The 14,909-nt window shown below is 42.6% G+C and overlaps 1 pseudogene; it reads left to right on the forward strand.

The window, feature by feature from the left end:
- The first annotated feature begins 7,590 nt into the window (after positions 1–7,590).
- LOC138733820 (uncharacterized) lies at positions 7,591–12,309 on the forward strand (annotated as a pseudogene).
- Positions 12,310–14,909: the final 2,600 nt, after the last annotated feature.

The raw sequence follows: 14,909 nt of genomic DNA on the forward strand, positions 1-14,909 counted from the left end.
ATGATCAACAATACATACAAATAATGAGCTTATCTCTAGCTAGTGTGCCCACAGGAGGAAAGGTCGACGAGGAAATTATGAACCAGGTATACCCTGGGGTATGGGCCACTGATGTGCCCGGAAAAGCAAAGAATGCTCCACCTGTTGAGGTCAAATCAAAGAAGGGCGTGAGCCGGTAAGAATTAAATAAGATCCCCTAAAGAGAGAAGACAGGGAAGAAATTCGGCCAATACCTGTCTGTAAGCCTGATGGATCATACCAAGTGGTCCAGGACTTACGAGCTGTAAATAAAATAATCAAGACCTCTATCCAGTGGTGGCAAATCAATATACACTCTTGACTATATTGACACCTTAACTAATCTGGTTTATCCATTTAGACCTGGAGGATGCCTTCTTTTGCCTCCCTCTCCATGAGGCCAGCCAGAAAATATTTGCATTTGAAGGGGAGAATCTCAAAAGCGGATGCAGAAATCAACTTACTTGGACAGTATTACTGCAGAGTTCAAAACAGCCCTACTATATTTGGCAATCAACTTGCAAAAGATCTTGAGTCCTGAGAAGCCCCATCTGAGGAAGAAAAACTGTTACAGTACGTGGACGATATCCTGATTGCCACCAGGATGATGGACGCTTGCATGATCTGGATGGTGAGTCTACTGAATTTTCTAGGACTCCAGGGATATTGAGTATCCAAAAAGAAGGCCCAGATAATGTAGTGCAAGATGATTTACCTGGGCTACAAAGTCAGTGTTGGACAGAGGACTTCGGGACAAGCCCAAAAAGAGGCAACATGCAAAACTCCGAGACCGCAAACAGTGAAAGAGTTACGAATTTTCCTGGGAATGACTGGATGGTTCCAACTGTGGATGGACTGCTTGTTAAACTCCTGTACACACTAACAACCACTGAATAGAAACACCTTCAAAGGCATGAAGAAGCTATACAGGCCTCTGAGCTCCTGAAAAAGGCCTTGATGTTGACTCCAGCCTTGGGACTCCCAGATGTGAGTAAGCCTCTAATTTCTCCTCTAATATTGGCACAGGATCTGGGCTCATATCACCGAGCAGTTGCATACTTTTCCAAACAATCGGACGCACCTGCAAAATTGTCAGGGATGCCTGCGAGCGCTTACGGCCATATGAGATATCCAGGAAGCCTGAAAATTCACCCTGGGCCAGAGAATGATTATGTTGGTGTCCCATACAATATCTGCTGTATTGGAAGTGAAAGGTGGACACTGGCTTTCCCCACAAAGGTTCTTGAAATATCAGCCTGCAATGGTAGAAAATAAAAAGGAAAAGCGGAAACGAGCTGGTTGACAGAGAGACAAAACAGGCAGCCAAAAGAGAAGTAAAACACAGAAGGAGCTTTGACCCACAATGAGCGAGTTTCCCTGGAAGGAGAGTCCCAATATACCAAAGATGATCAAAAGCTCACTGTAGATTTGCAAGGGTCATTTAATGACCCACAAGGGAAATTAATCATACACTCTTATTTAATATGGGTTTTAGCAAAAGAGAAGCAAAGAAAAAGTCAGAGGCCCTATAGAAACACCTAATTAGAGAAATTGTAGCTAGAAATTTATAAACCCTTTTCGGTTACATAACTGGGTGCCCACGAGGGTATCTACAGTGTATTATTGGTCAAAGGTAGCTGTCCATAAGGCTATTACTAACATATTATTGGTTAAACTACTGCACATGCTAAGAAACCAAGTTATACTAAAATTAACTATGTTGATAGTTCTCTTTAATTGTTTTTCTTTCAGCTGGTACTCGTTCCCACTGAACTAGCTGCTGCGTTCCTCCCAGCTGGCCCCTGTTTATCTTTTGGCTCTCTGTTTCAAGGCCTTGTTAGAGTTGTTCAGTATTAAACAATCTCACAGCATCCAGGCCTTGTTCTCTGTAGAATGTTCCCACATATCCTATCGAACATAGAGCATGGGCACAAAGAGTAAAGAAGAAATGCCAAACTGTCAACTTAGTGTCTTGCATTACACGAGAACAACAAGGATTTCTCTGTGAAAGTAACACAATCAATGCTCAGGACATCTGACTAGACACTGAACAAAGCATCTGTCACTTTGAGATCCATCTGGATACTAACCAGAAGACCGTCCTTGTATATATTGGCCAAGGTTGTGTATGTTTAAGAAGTGCTTGTATTTCTATAGTAATAGATGAGACAATTATAGATAGCAAGAATCATTCTAATTTTTGCATTTGTAATTTTTTTAAGATTGTTTGGTGTGATTTTTCTTACTTAGCACCAGTCGTATCCTACCAGTTGATAAAATCTAATTACACTGTGTTTCACAAGTTATCACCTGTACCTATTGGAATGACTCTTACATTGGTAAAATAATTATAGAAACATCAGGATTTTATCAAAATCTTGGATGAGGTCCAAGAAAGCAGGAGAAAGACCCATGTAACAGTCCACCATGACACGGAGGAAATGAACAGGGTCCTGAAAAGGGTAAAGAGATGTGAACCATCATTGGTGGGACATGCTATTTGGATGGTCCCTTACTGGGACTGGCATTCTAAATAAGTTTTGTCACCCCATTATTATCCCGTTGATGTTAGTTTTAGTTAGCTTTGTTTTCAATACTGTATTGTTTGTTTGCAATTGGAGAATGCTACAATTAACTTCTGTGCCTAGTGCCCATGAGAATGCATTGAAAAGTAATTTTCAAGTAAAATACTATCCAGTTCCCCTTCAAAAGATGGATCATGTATGAGGCAAACAAATTTGCCTGAGTTTAAAAGATGGGGGAATTGATAAACAGGCATATGATATAGGGGGGAATTTAGAAAGAACTTAAAGAAGGGCTTAGCTCACTGGAATTCTCACTGTTTGTTAGTAAAGGCTTTGAAGACCCTGGGTGTTGATAAGAAAAGAGCTCGTTCACAGACGTTCACTGATAAGGGAAAGCTGGAATGTGAGCAACAGCAGAAAGCTGGCTGCATCCTGCTCTGCGGTTCTGGAGCTCGACCAGGATGAGACTGCGCCTGCACACAGATTGAGTTTAGGGATGACTCATGAGACCCCGGCCCAAGACCACCAGAAGGAACTGTGCTAGCGCAGGATTGGAACGATCCTCCTAGGATTAATTATAATAGGAAGCGGGGAAAGGTTGTGAAAGAGGCATTTATGAATAGGCATGTATTTACACTATAACTATCTGCTTGTTAGACAATATGGCGTGAGAGTTAGGAGGATTACCCACTTACACCCACCGGCAAATAAACACATACCTACTTTATAAACTTTAATCGAGTTATAGAGTTCGATTCTGCAAAACAAGAGAAAAGGAGGCTTGTGGCATATTAACAGGCACGGACTTAGCTTTCATTTCAAGCTAAGACCTCTGTATTCTCCCTCTGTACTCGGCACTGGTGAGACCGCACCTTGAATCCTGTGTTCAGTTCTGGGCCTCTCACCACAAGAAGGGTGTTGAGGCTCTGGAGCGAGTCCAGAGAAGAGCAACAAAGCTGGTGAAGGGGCTGGAAAACAGGCCTGATGAGGAACAGCTGAGAGAGCTGGGGTTGTTTAGCCTGGAGAAGAGGAGGCTGAGGGGAGACCTCATTGCTCTCTACAACTACCTGAAAGGAGGTTGTAGAGAGGAGGGTGCTGGCCTCTTCTCCCAAGTGACAGGGGACAGGACAAGAGGGAATGGCCTCAAGCTCCGCCAGGGGAGATTTAGGCTGGACATTAGGAAAAAATTTTTCACAGAAAGGGTCATTGGGCACTGGAACAGGCTGCCCAGGGAGGGGGTTGAGTCACCTTCCCTGGAGGTGTTTAAGGCACAGGTGGATGAGGTGCTAAGGGGCATGGTTTAGTGTTTGATAGGAATGGTTGGACTCGATGATCCAGTGGGTCTCTTCCAACCTGTGGGTCTCTTCCAACCTGGTTATTCTATGATTCTATGATTCATATCCCTTTTGAGACAGGTGAATTCCATCTGAAGCTAGCAAGCCTGGTGCTGTGAAGGCCTTCCCATTGTCAAAAACCCCAAAGTTGTGGCAGCGACAATAGCCACGGCGCCATGTATTAACAGACTGCACATGTTTGTTTCTATCAGTGTCAGTGCCCACTACTGGAAGAATAGAAGAGAAAAATAATCTGGGCTACCTATTCCGTCACCAACCATCCCTAGGCCCTGAAGTCTCTTTTGATTGCCCTCAGACTGTGCGTTTCAGCTTCATCACTACCCACATGGAAGGGCAGTAGTGGGTAGTAGTCCAAGGGCCTCACCAAGCTAGGAAGATTCCAGGAAGATCACAGCATGACGTCTCCAGGCAGCAAGCACAGCTGGGCTGCTTGCAAGAGTGAGATAAAGCTGAAGAACACTGCCTCTGCTGCAGTCTCAACTTGTGAAAACAATTGATTTGAGGCAAACCATTTGAGTAGCAAAAAATCAGTCTCTGACACAAGGCATTAATAAAAATCAGTTGAAAACTTACAGCAGGAGTCAAGCATGTGATTTCACTCAGTGCACTGCTATAAAGTGCTCATATCACAAAGCAAAAAAACTGATGCTTTTAAACCTCTATCAAATAAAAGTAGGTCAAAGATACTGGAGGAGAACAAAAGGCTTCAAGGGGAAAAAAGCAGCTCTTCTTTTTCCTTGAATTTACTAGCATAGGTTTGTAACTGTGCTCCAGAGCACTGCCCAGAGTTTTTCAGGAAGCCCGGGTGTAACACTGTGCTTCTGTTGGTTTTCCTGACATTATTCTGCTTTGTGATCTACCTCCAAGGACAGAAAGGATAGCACATGCATGTAGATATACATATTAGTCTCTCTACATGGCATATATGTTATATATATTTGAAGAACCAAAGTACAAGTATATGGTGTATATTTTTAGCATGGCTGAAATGCAGCCATCATTATGGGGCAGAAGAAGAACCATTAATAAACCATTGTACAGGAAACAGCCTTTTCAGCCAAATGCATCAGGCAAATTCTCACTCCTTTGTGAAATGCAATGCTATCTTGAACATGCAGGTAACAAGGAGGCAGGTGGTGTCTTGAATGTTTGCCTTGAATACTGCAAAGATTGTGCTCTTATAGGAGGAGCCAGGACTGAACCAGAGAAGGACATTTTCATCTCTCCGGAGAAGTTACTAATGATGCTAATGATAAAGTATCCCTGTGCGTAGATGAGGCAAAGCTAAATAATTAATCTACAAAACCCAATAAACTTCTAGTCAGGTGGAGTAAGGGCTTCTGACCTCTGTGTCAGTGTGTCTTTGCTCTAGATGGTACAGTGTGCTTGTTTCTTACATTAGGAAATTGTATCTTCTTTATCCTGGCAGACTTTCTCAAAGACTGGAGAAATGAGAGGTTTATGACTTCAGCAAGGCTATGAAAGCAGAGTGAACTTCATGGGGAAATTTTTCTCCCAAGCACTTTGCAGCATTTTGGAGGATGGATTCTCTACTGCATCTAAGCGTTCCCAGGACATTTCTGATACAAGCCAAGATGCCATTGGCCTTCTTGGCCACCTGGGCACACTGCTGGCTCATGCTCAGATTGTTAAGAAATGTTATATTTAAAATAGCAATTATAACAGTAACACTGATCACTGATGAATCAATAACTAGGATTGGATGTAGGAACAGTATGATTCTGTTGATTTCTAATGTATTGTTCTGTATCCTAGTAACAAACCCTGAGGTACTTGTTCAAAAGACCTTATATGGTAAATAGGATCAAAGTGTGTTTAGGAAAAGTATGTACTAACTACCCTACCCAAGTCGAACATACACCTGCAATAACCAAAAGACCATCATAAATTTTGTAGAAGACAGAAGAATAAGTTTCGTGGGGCAAGAAAGATATACCTGAGCGGTCAAGTGGAGATAGGAGCAGATCCAGCCAAGAAAAATCGACGAGTTTGCCAAAAGAACAAAAGGTGAAAAAGACAACGCGAGGAAGACTACTTACTTCATCTGAGGAAGACTACTTACTTCATCAGGACGACCACCAGAGGGGGCTACGCAGGCGCAATAGAGACTGATGTCGCAATAAGGCGATGAAGCAACTTACCTATTCATATGTATTAGAGAATGTAGTGACCTGTTGAATATACATTAGATTGCGAAACTTTTAGAGAATAAAAAGCGGACGCGATGTGACGGTCTTTGGAGCCAGATCTGGGTGCGTACCCCTGGTTCCCAGGGCCTCGAAATAAAGCACCACATATAACCTCCTAGTGTGGTTATGTGTTTGTCACTCTGCTAACAGTTTTGGCGACCCAGATGGGACCTCGCGGGCATTGCTGAGGCGGCTCGCGCATCGATCCTGCTCCAGCCGGCACCGAGTGATTCTCGGGGAGCCATCGACCACGACCGACCTCCGCTGCTCCCGACGGACCAGGGATATTGGTAAGACACGGTGCTTTATCGGGAATGGTACCATTTGGGGTCTGGTAAAGCCTGCCTGTCAGACGCGGCGAAAGCTGCGCTTGGTTGGGCTCAGGAGCTCCGACGGGAAGCCTAGGCGCCGTCCGTAAGACAGTGGCGAAAGCTCTGCAGGTTCGGCATCAGTGGTCTGGTCTGGTAATTCCGGAATTCTGGTATTTCTGGTATTTTGTGCTTTGTGTAATTCAATTGTTTGTCCTGCTCTCAGTAATCTATAATTTCCTATCTAGCTAATCTATCTTAAGCTGTTTGTGGTAATATCTCAACCAAAATGTCATCAATACCTAAGTCATCTCCGTTAGGATGCATTTTGAGTCACTGGAAGGAGGGAGGATTTGGGCAAGATATGCAAAAGGGAAAGTTAATTGAATATTGTAATGTCTGGTGGACACAATATGAATTAGAAGACCAGGTCCATTGGCCGGAAAATGGCACTTTAGATTACAATACGATTTTGCAACTAATGTTGTTTTGTAGACAAGAGGGGGGATCGGGTAATGATGGGAAGAGCAGAGACAGGGCGGACAGAAAATGCGAATATGAGGAGGAGCAGGACTATCCGGGTACTCCGATCTCTCATCGAACGCGGCAAAGAGAAATCCAGGGGAGGGAGGCTGGACATCAGCCGTCTAGGGCATTTCTAGCACCGCTACGTCAGGGGGTCAGAGCAGAGGGTCCGGTATTTGTTTAAGTGCCTTTTACGCCAGGAGATTTGATACTTTGGAAACAGTCTGCTGGAGTTTATCGAGAAAACCCAGACAAGGTAGCAAGGGTAGTAAAAATGATTCTAAAGACTCAGAATCCTGATTGGGACGATATTCAGGTGTTATTGGACACTTTGATGGATTCTACAGAAAAGGAGATGGTGTTGAGAACTGCCCGTGAGCGGGTCAGGGAAGATATTAGACAGGGTGTTGTCACTGGGACGGTTGATCAGAATTTTCCTCTTGAAGATCCCATGTGGGATTATAATACTATGGGAGGAATGAGGAACTTGAAGAGATATCACAAATGGGTAGTTGTTGGGGTATAGAACGCTATGCTCAAAACAATTAATTGGTCAAAGCTGTATAGCGTTAGACAGTAGAAGACAGAGTCTCCCTCTGCATTTTTAGAGCGATTGAAAGAAGTGGCTAGAAAATTCACAGGTCTGGACATGGAGACAGAACAAGCTAAAGCCCAGTTAGCTCTGATTTTCTTAGGACAGTCGCAAGATGACATTAGAAAGAAGTTGCAAAAATTAGAGGGCGCGGAGTTGCGAGACTTGGACAGATTGTTAGAAATACCTTAGAAAGTTTATAACAATCGTGAAAGAGATAGTGCGCAAAGGCAGCAGCGACACCTGCTGGCGGTGATGCAAGGTAGAGGTCAGAATGAATTTGGAAACCGTTGTAGAGGAAGAGGAACGGTGCGCGGACGGGGAAGAGGATTTGGACTTAATTATTTGGTCAGATTAGGGATCAATCAGTGTACGTATTGCAAGCAGGAAGGACACTGGAAAAATGAATGTCCACAAAGAATAAGACAGACAGGAACTTCATTCGGAAATGTTGAAGCGGCAAAAGCAATGGTCCTGGGAGATTACGGAAATCAAAGTTGACTAGAATCAGATAGCGGTGAACCTCTAGTAAAGATAAGGATAGGGGAGGAAGAGGTGCAATTTTTGGTGCATACTGGTGCAACATATTCAGTTTTAAATGATTTGTATAGAAAAATAGGAAATAAAACAACTACAATAGTGGGAGCCACAGGGAAAGAGGAAATACGACCATTCATGCGACCCTTAGAATTACGATTTGGGAGAAAGGAATAAACACATGAATTTTTATATGTACCCGACTGCCCGGTTCCTCTTCTGGGACGGGACTTGTTATCTAAAGTAGATGCAAAAATTAGCTTTGAAAATGGAGAATTGATTATGCAAGTCCCAGAATCAAACGTAGGAAAAATCTTAGCAGTAAAGGAGAATCCCAAACCCCACATACCTAAGAAGGTAGAGGAGGCAGTGATCCTTACAGTTTGGGAAACAAGTATTCCGGGAAAATCAAAGACTGCTCAACCGGTAATAGTGGAATTAAAAGAGGGAGCAAAGCCAGTACGAATAAAACAGTATCCCATAAAAATGGAAGCCCAATACAGAATAGTAGAAATCATCAAGGAATTTTTAAAATTTGGGATATTAGAGGAATGTGAATCGAAATATAATACTCCGATCTTTCCAGTAAAGAAACCGAACGGGGAGTATAGGTTAGTACAAGATCTGAGGGCCATCAACAACATTACGAAAGATACACATCCAGTGGTAGCTAATCCATATACATTGTTGACATCTGTGAAGGAAAAATATAAATGGTTTACAGTAATTGATTTAAAAGATGCCTTCTTCTGCATTCCCCTTGACAAAGATAGCAGGAAACTTTTTGCTTTTGAATGGGAAAACCCATATAACGGACGAAAAACGCAACTTACATGTACGAGGCTCCCGCAAGGATTCAAGAATAGCCCAACACTTTTTGGAAACCAACTGGCGAAAGAACTGGAGATTTGGACTACGCAGGGAAAAATTCAGGTACCAAAACCACAGTACCTCTTGTTACAATATGTAGATGACATATTTATTGCAACAGAACAAGAATCATTATGCATACAGGTGACTATTGAGATTTTAAACCAACTGGGCCTAAATGGATACAAGGTTTCGAGAGAAAAAGGTCAAATTGCATGCACAACCATATTGTATCATGGATGTGAGATAACACAGGGACAACGAAGGTTGGGAATAGATCGTGTTAGAGCAATTTGTGCGATTCCAGAACCCCGGAACCTACATGGACTAAGGACAATCCTGGGAATGGCAGAGTGGTGTAGGTTGTGGATAATGGACTATGGACTCATAGCAAAACCTCTGTATGAGGCACAGAAATTGTCTACTCTCATTTGGGAGGGACCTCAAAAAGAGGCCTTTAAGAAACTAAAAGAGGCCTTGACCAAGGCGCCAGCATTGGGCTTACCGGATTTAACAAAGACTTTCCAGTTGTTCGTTCACGAAAGACAACGGTTAGCACTGGGGGTCTTAACACAGAAATTAGGAAGCTGGAAACGACCAGTGGGATACTTTTCTAAACAGCTGGACCCCGTTAGTGCAGGTTGGCCATCCTGTCTGAGAGCCACAGCAGCAACTGTAATTCTCATACAAGAAGCCAGAATATTGGCTCTAGGGAAAAACATTGAAGTATATGTACCTCACATGGTGTTAACAGTTTTAGAACAAAAAGGGGGGCATTGGCTTTCCCCTAGCCGAATGATGAAGTTCCGAGCCATACTCACTGAACAGGATGATATAAGTTTGCAAACAACTAACCTTCTAAACCCAGCAGCCTTTTTAGGTGCAGCAACAGAGGATGGTCCCTTGGAACATGATTGCATAGAAGTTATAGAACACACATATGCAACGAGAGCGGACTTGAAAGATACTCCATTCGAGCAACCTGATCAAGAGCTCTTCACAGACGGGAGTAGCTTCGTGGAGAATGGGACACGGTATGCAAAATATGCTGTGACCACACGGAGCACGGTAATAGAAGCACGGGCCCTACCGGTGGGGACCTCAGCACAACGGGCAGAAATAATAGCCCTCACAAAGGCATTGGAATTAAGCAAAGGTAAACGAGTAAACCTATGGACAGATTCAAAATATGCCTTTGGAGTAGTCCATGTACACGGAGCTTTATGGAGGGAACGAGGATTATTATCCTCGCAGGGAACCAATATAAAATACCAAAAAGAAATTTTAGGCTTAATATCTGCTGTGCAATTACCTGAGCAGGTAACAATCATGCATTGCAAGGCACATCAAGAAGGGGACTCTAAGGTGGCCGAAGGAAACGCATTGGCAGATCGAACGGCTCAGCGGATAGCACGACAGGTACAGACTGTGATGGCCTTGATACCTACCAAGGTAAGCCCTCTACAAGATTACCTGACACAGAAACCGAAATACTCGGAAGAGGACAAGAAATTGGCCAATTTAATGAAGGCAAACCTAAATTCTGAAGGATGGTACGTAACCACAACTGGACAAATAATTGTACCTCCTGTTATTATGCGAGCAATCTTACAGGCAGAACATCAAAAGTGCCACTGGGGAGCAGAAGCATTAGTGACTTACCTGAAACGAAGCATAATTTCGGCACAGATGCTAACAATGGCAAAGTCAGTAAATTCAAAATGTGAACTTTGAAGAATAATCCTGTGGTTAGGAGGAGAGTAGAAATGGGACACATCAGAGTAGGCATGGAACCAGGAGATTATTGGCAAATAGACTTTGTAGAATTACCCAAAGCTCAAGGGTGCAGATATTTGTTAGTCGGGGTTGACACTTTTTCTGGATGGCCAGAAGCCTTTCCCTGTCACACCAATCAAGCCAAAGAAACAGTGAAATGGTTGTTGAGGGACATTATCCCTAGGTTTGGGGTTCCCTTAGGTCTATCGTCCGACAGGGGACCACACTTTGTAGCCACAATTGTGCAAGAAGTAAGTAAGGCATTGGGAATTTCTTGGAGTCTCCATACCCCATGGAGACCACAATCTAGTGGACAAGTAGAAAAGATGAATCAGACGATAAAAAGACAGGTCAGTAAAATATGCCAAGAAGCTAAAATTCAATGGCCCCAGGCATTACCAATAGCCCTTCTAAGAATAAGAATGAAGCCTAGGAGTGGAATGGGGCTGAGTCCTTATGAAATCCTCTTCGGGAAACCATATGAGTCGCCACAACCAAACCCAAACATGCATATTAAAGGACACCAAGATGTGTACAACTATATGTTATCTCTTGGTAGAACTTTGACACAGCTACGAAGGGCCTTGATCTGGAACCATCCAGTGTCATTAGAAAATGCAGTAAATGGAATTGAACCGGGAGACCAGGTCTACGTCCGCGATTGGAGTGAAGAACCATTGAAGGAACGGTGGAATGGACTGTACCTGGTGCTGCTAACAACTTTCACTGCGGTAAAGCTAAAAGGAACAGACTCTTGGATCCACTACACGCGGGTAAAAAAGGCACCCAAGGACTGGAGAGTCGAAGTAGTCGGACCAACGAAACTGAAGCTGAAAAGCAAGTAAAATGTCATACTTTGCGTACGGGACTTTGATTATCGTTTGGTCCCTGATGCCTACAATAGGTGTCACATCTCTAGAAATTCCACATAAGAGGGAAACAAGCAAGTATACCATTGGACAAAATGCCATTCTGTCTTGCAGGTTTCAAAGTGATGTCCCAATGAAAAGGAAATTAATTCAGATTTTTTGGGAAAAGGTGTCTGGAACTTGTGGAGCACCTGAAACAATCTATGATAGCAAAGGTTTGGGATTAGATGGGTACAAACAAGAATTACGAGGGACATGGAAATTTAAAGGAAAGGTATTGAACAAGTTTTATCCATGAAATCCCGTACGAGGTGAAACAAAGCTGAGGCTGACGAACTTAACTTTAACTGACCAAGGAAAATATAGATGTTTCGTGGGAGCAGGAGGTAGTGTAGACTATGGGGAAAGAACATTGATAATAAGTCCCCTTCAAGACCATGGAATAAAAGCGGGGCATACACACTATCCGGCTCCCCTTGGTAGTGAGGCACTTATTTACTGCCTCCTAGAGGACCCCCAGCCTGAGAAATTTGGATGGATGAAGGAAGGAAAGGCAGTTCTAAGTGATAAAAGACATTCAACAGAATTGAGACTAGGAGGAATGTTAGTCCAGATTATTAAAGGGATAAAAAGATCCGACTTGGGAACTTACAGATGCCAGTATCGAAATGCTACTACCTTTGGATATAGCAAAATTAACGTTACTGATGCCAGAGTGAAGTGAGCCATAGAACTGACCCAAGCACCCCAGGAGATTTATATTCAAAAGAGAAATCCTGAGGAAAATTTGATGATTGGGTTAATCAAAGACTTTGCTAGAATGCAAAATACAAGCGGGATTACAGCATGCTTGCCTTTACCAAAAACGGCTGGAGAACTGATAAGTTGGGAAATACTGACTTTCCCACTCCCAGAGGTAAAAGAGAATAAAACCGAATGTAAGCAAATAATAACACCCATACAAGAAAAACAGAAATTAAGTGAAATAAGGCAGTGGAAATCTCCGGGAAGCCGGAGTGATTGTGAAAAGTTACCAAATCATAATTTTATACGTATCGGGCAATTCAAAAATGTGGGTTGGTGCACATATGATGAAGTGAAGGAAATAGTGAAAAAGAGAGATAAAATGGAATGGGTATGCCAAAGAAAGAATGATACAAAACAAAATTGGGACACTGTTTGGTCAACAAGCATTTTACAAAAATTCCAATACAGAGGAGAAACATCGTGGTGTTTTAAGTGGACAGGGAAACAAAATAGTGACAAATTACCGATAAATGGTCCAGTCAGTAGGGATCCTGTTGACAGTGTCCCATGGTGGAATTGTTCTAAAATTTTAGATTGTGACCTAGACCCTGAAAAGATCACTATACCTCCAGTTAAAATAGCTCTAGTGGCAGGATGTGCATGTCGGGGATTTAAGGTCGGGGGAAAGGTAATACAAGTACCAGTTAATAGAATAGACTGCAAATATTCGACAGTACGCAGTATGGGTAATTTCGTTTGGGCAACTAATGATGGAACTTGGACTACACATTTATCAATGGAGGGTCCAGCTAAAGAAATAACTCTGGGCTTGCCTACCCTGTGCCCAATTTGGAAGCGATCCCCGTTCAGAGGTAAATTGGAAACTTTAGAAATTCGTGCTAAAAGAGACATAGAAAATGATATTGAAGACATAGACGACACTTGGCAGGAGCCTGAGACAGGAGTTAAAGTAGGATGGGCATTAGAATCCCTTTTTGCCCAAGTAGCAGTGTATCGTAATAGAGAAATGATTTACAAACTAATCGGACAAACTGAAAGATTGGCAAGAATAACAAAGAAGGGATTTCGAGATTTAAACTTCCAGTTACAAGCAACAACGAAAATGACTTTGCAGAACAGAATGGCATTAGTTATGCTCTTGTTAAAAGAACATGGTGTCTGTGGATATCTCAAAGATCGAGCTGATCACTGCTGTGTGCATATACCTAATGTCACGGTCGATGTGGAATATGATATCTCGCAATTGGGAAAAATAGAAAAAGAGGCTGAAAAAGAGAAAGAAGAGATTGGTCAAAACTGGGTTGGGGCATTATTTGACGGATTGGGCATCCATCTTACTGGCTGGATACACTCTCTCATTCAAACGTCATTCACACTTCTGCTTATATTCCTTGCAATCTATCTGGTGTATCTGTGTATCCGAAGAGAGATTACTCGTAAACAAAATTGGACACACAAAATTATTGGAGCAGTAGCACGAGAATATCCACAGCACCCAATACCCCCATCAACTTAACAGGAAACAGTTACATAGAATGAAAATACTTGCAAAGGTGAAGTATTTTCAAAGGGGGGAAATGTTAGGAAAGTTACACTTAAAGTAGGATAAACACTGATCATCGACTAATCAAGAACTAGGACTGAATGTAGAAACTGCATGATTCTGTTGATCCTTAATGTATCCTAGCAACAGACCCCAAGGTACTTGCTCAAAGGACCTTATGTGATAAATACAATCCAGGTGTGCTTAGGAAAAGTATGTACTAGCTACCCTACCCAAGTAGAACATACACCTGCAATAGCCAAAAGACCATCATAAATTTTGTAGAAGACAGAAGAATAAGTTTCGTGGGGCAAGAAAGATATACCTGAGCGGTCAAGTGGAGATAGGAGCATATCCAGCCAAGAAAAATCGACGAGTTTGCCAAAAGAACAAAAGGTGAAAAAGACAACGCGAGGAAGACTACTTACTTCATCTGAGGAAGACTACTTACTTCATCAGGACGACCACCAGAGGGGGCTACGCAGGTGCAATAGAGACTGATGTCGCAATAAGGCGATGAAGCAATTTACCTATACATATGTATTAGAAAGGTTGTAACCTGTTGAATATACATGAGATTATGAAACTTTTAGAGAATAAAAAGCGGACGCGATGTGACGGTCTTTGGAACCAGATTTGGGTGCGTACCCCTGGTTCCCGGGGCCTCGAAATAAAGCACCACATATAACCTCCCGGTGTGGTTATGTGTTTGTCATTCTGCTAACACTAAGACTCTGTTAAATACTCCTTCCCCCACTATTGTTCTCCCTGTCTGCAAGCAGAAAACTTGTGTTGAATTTCTGATACTGCTGCTTAAGTATCAGTGTTGTCACAAAAGACAGATAAATTATTAGGTATAAAAGGCGGCCGACCTTACACTGAAGTTATGGGGACTGATAATATAAAACACCAATGTCCCACTGCACTTGTTAGAATTGGCTTACCAGGACAAACGAAACAGTGCCTTACATGAGTTTTGATTAGTGCCGCCCATGTAAACATTTTAGGTTTTG

The sequence above is a fragment of the Phaenicophaeus curvirostris genome (assembly GCF_032191515.1).
Source record: "Phaenicophaeus curvirostris isolate KB17595 chromosome W unlocalized genomic scaffold, BPBGC_Pcur_1.0 scaffold_35, whole genome shotgun sequence".
NCBI classification, from domain to species: domain Eukaryota; kingdom Metazoa; phylum Chordata; class Aves; order Cuculiformes; family Cuculidae; genus Phaenicophaeus; species Phaenicophaeus curvirostris.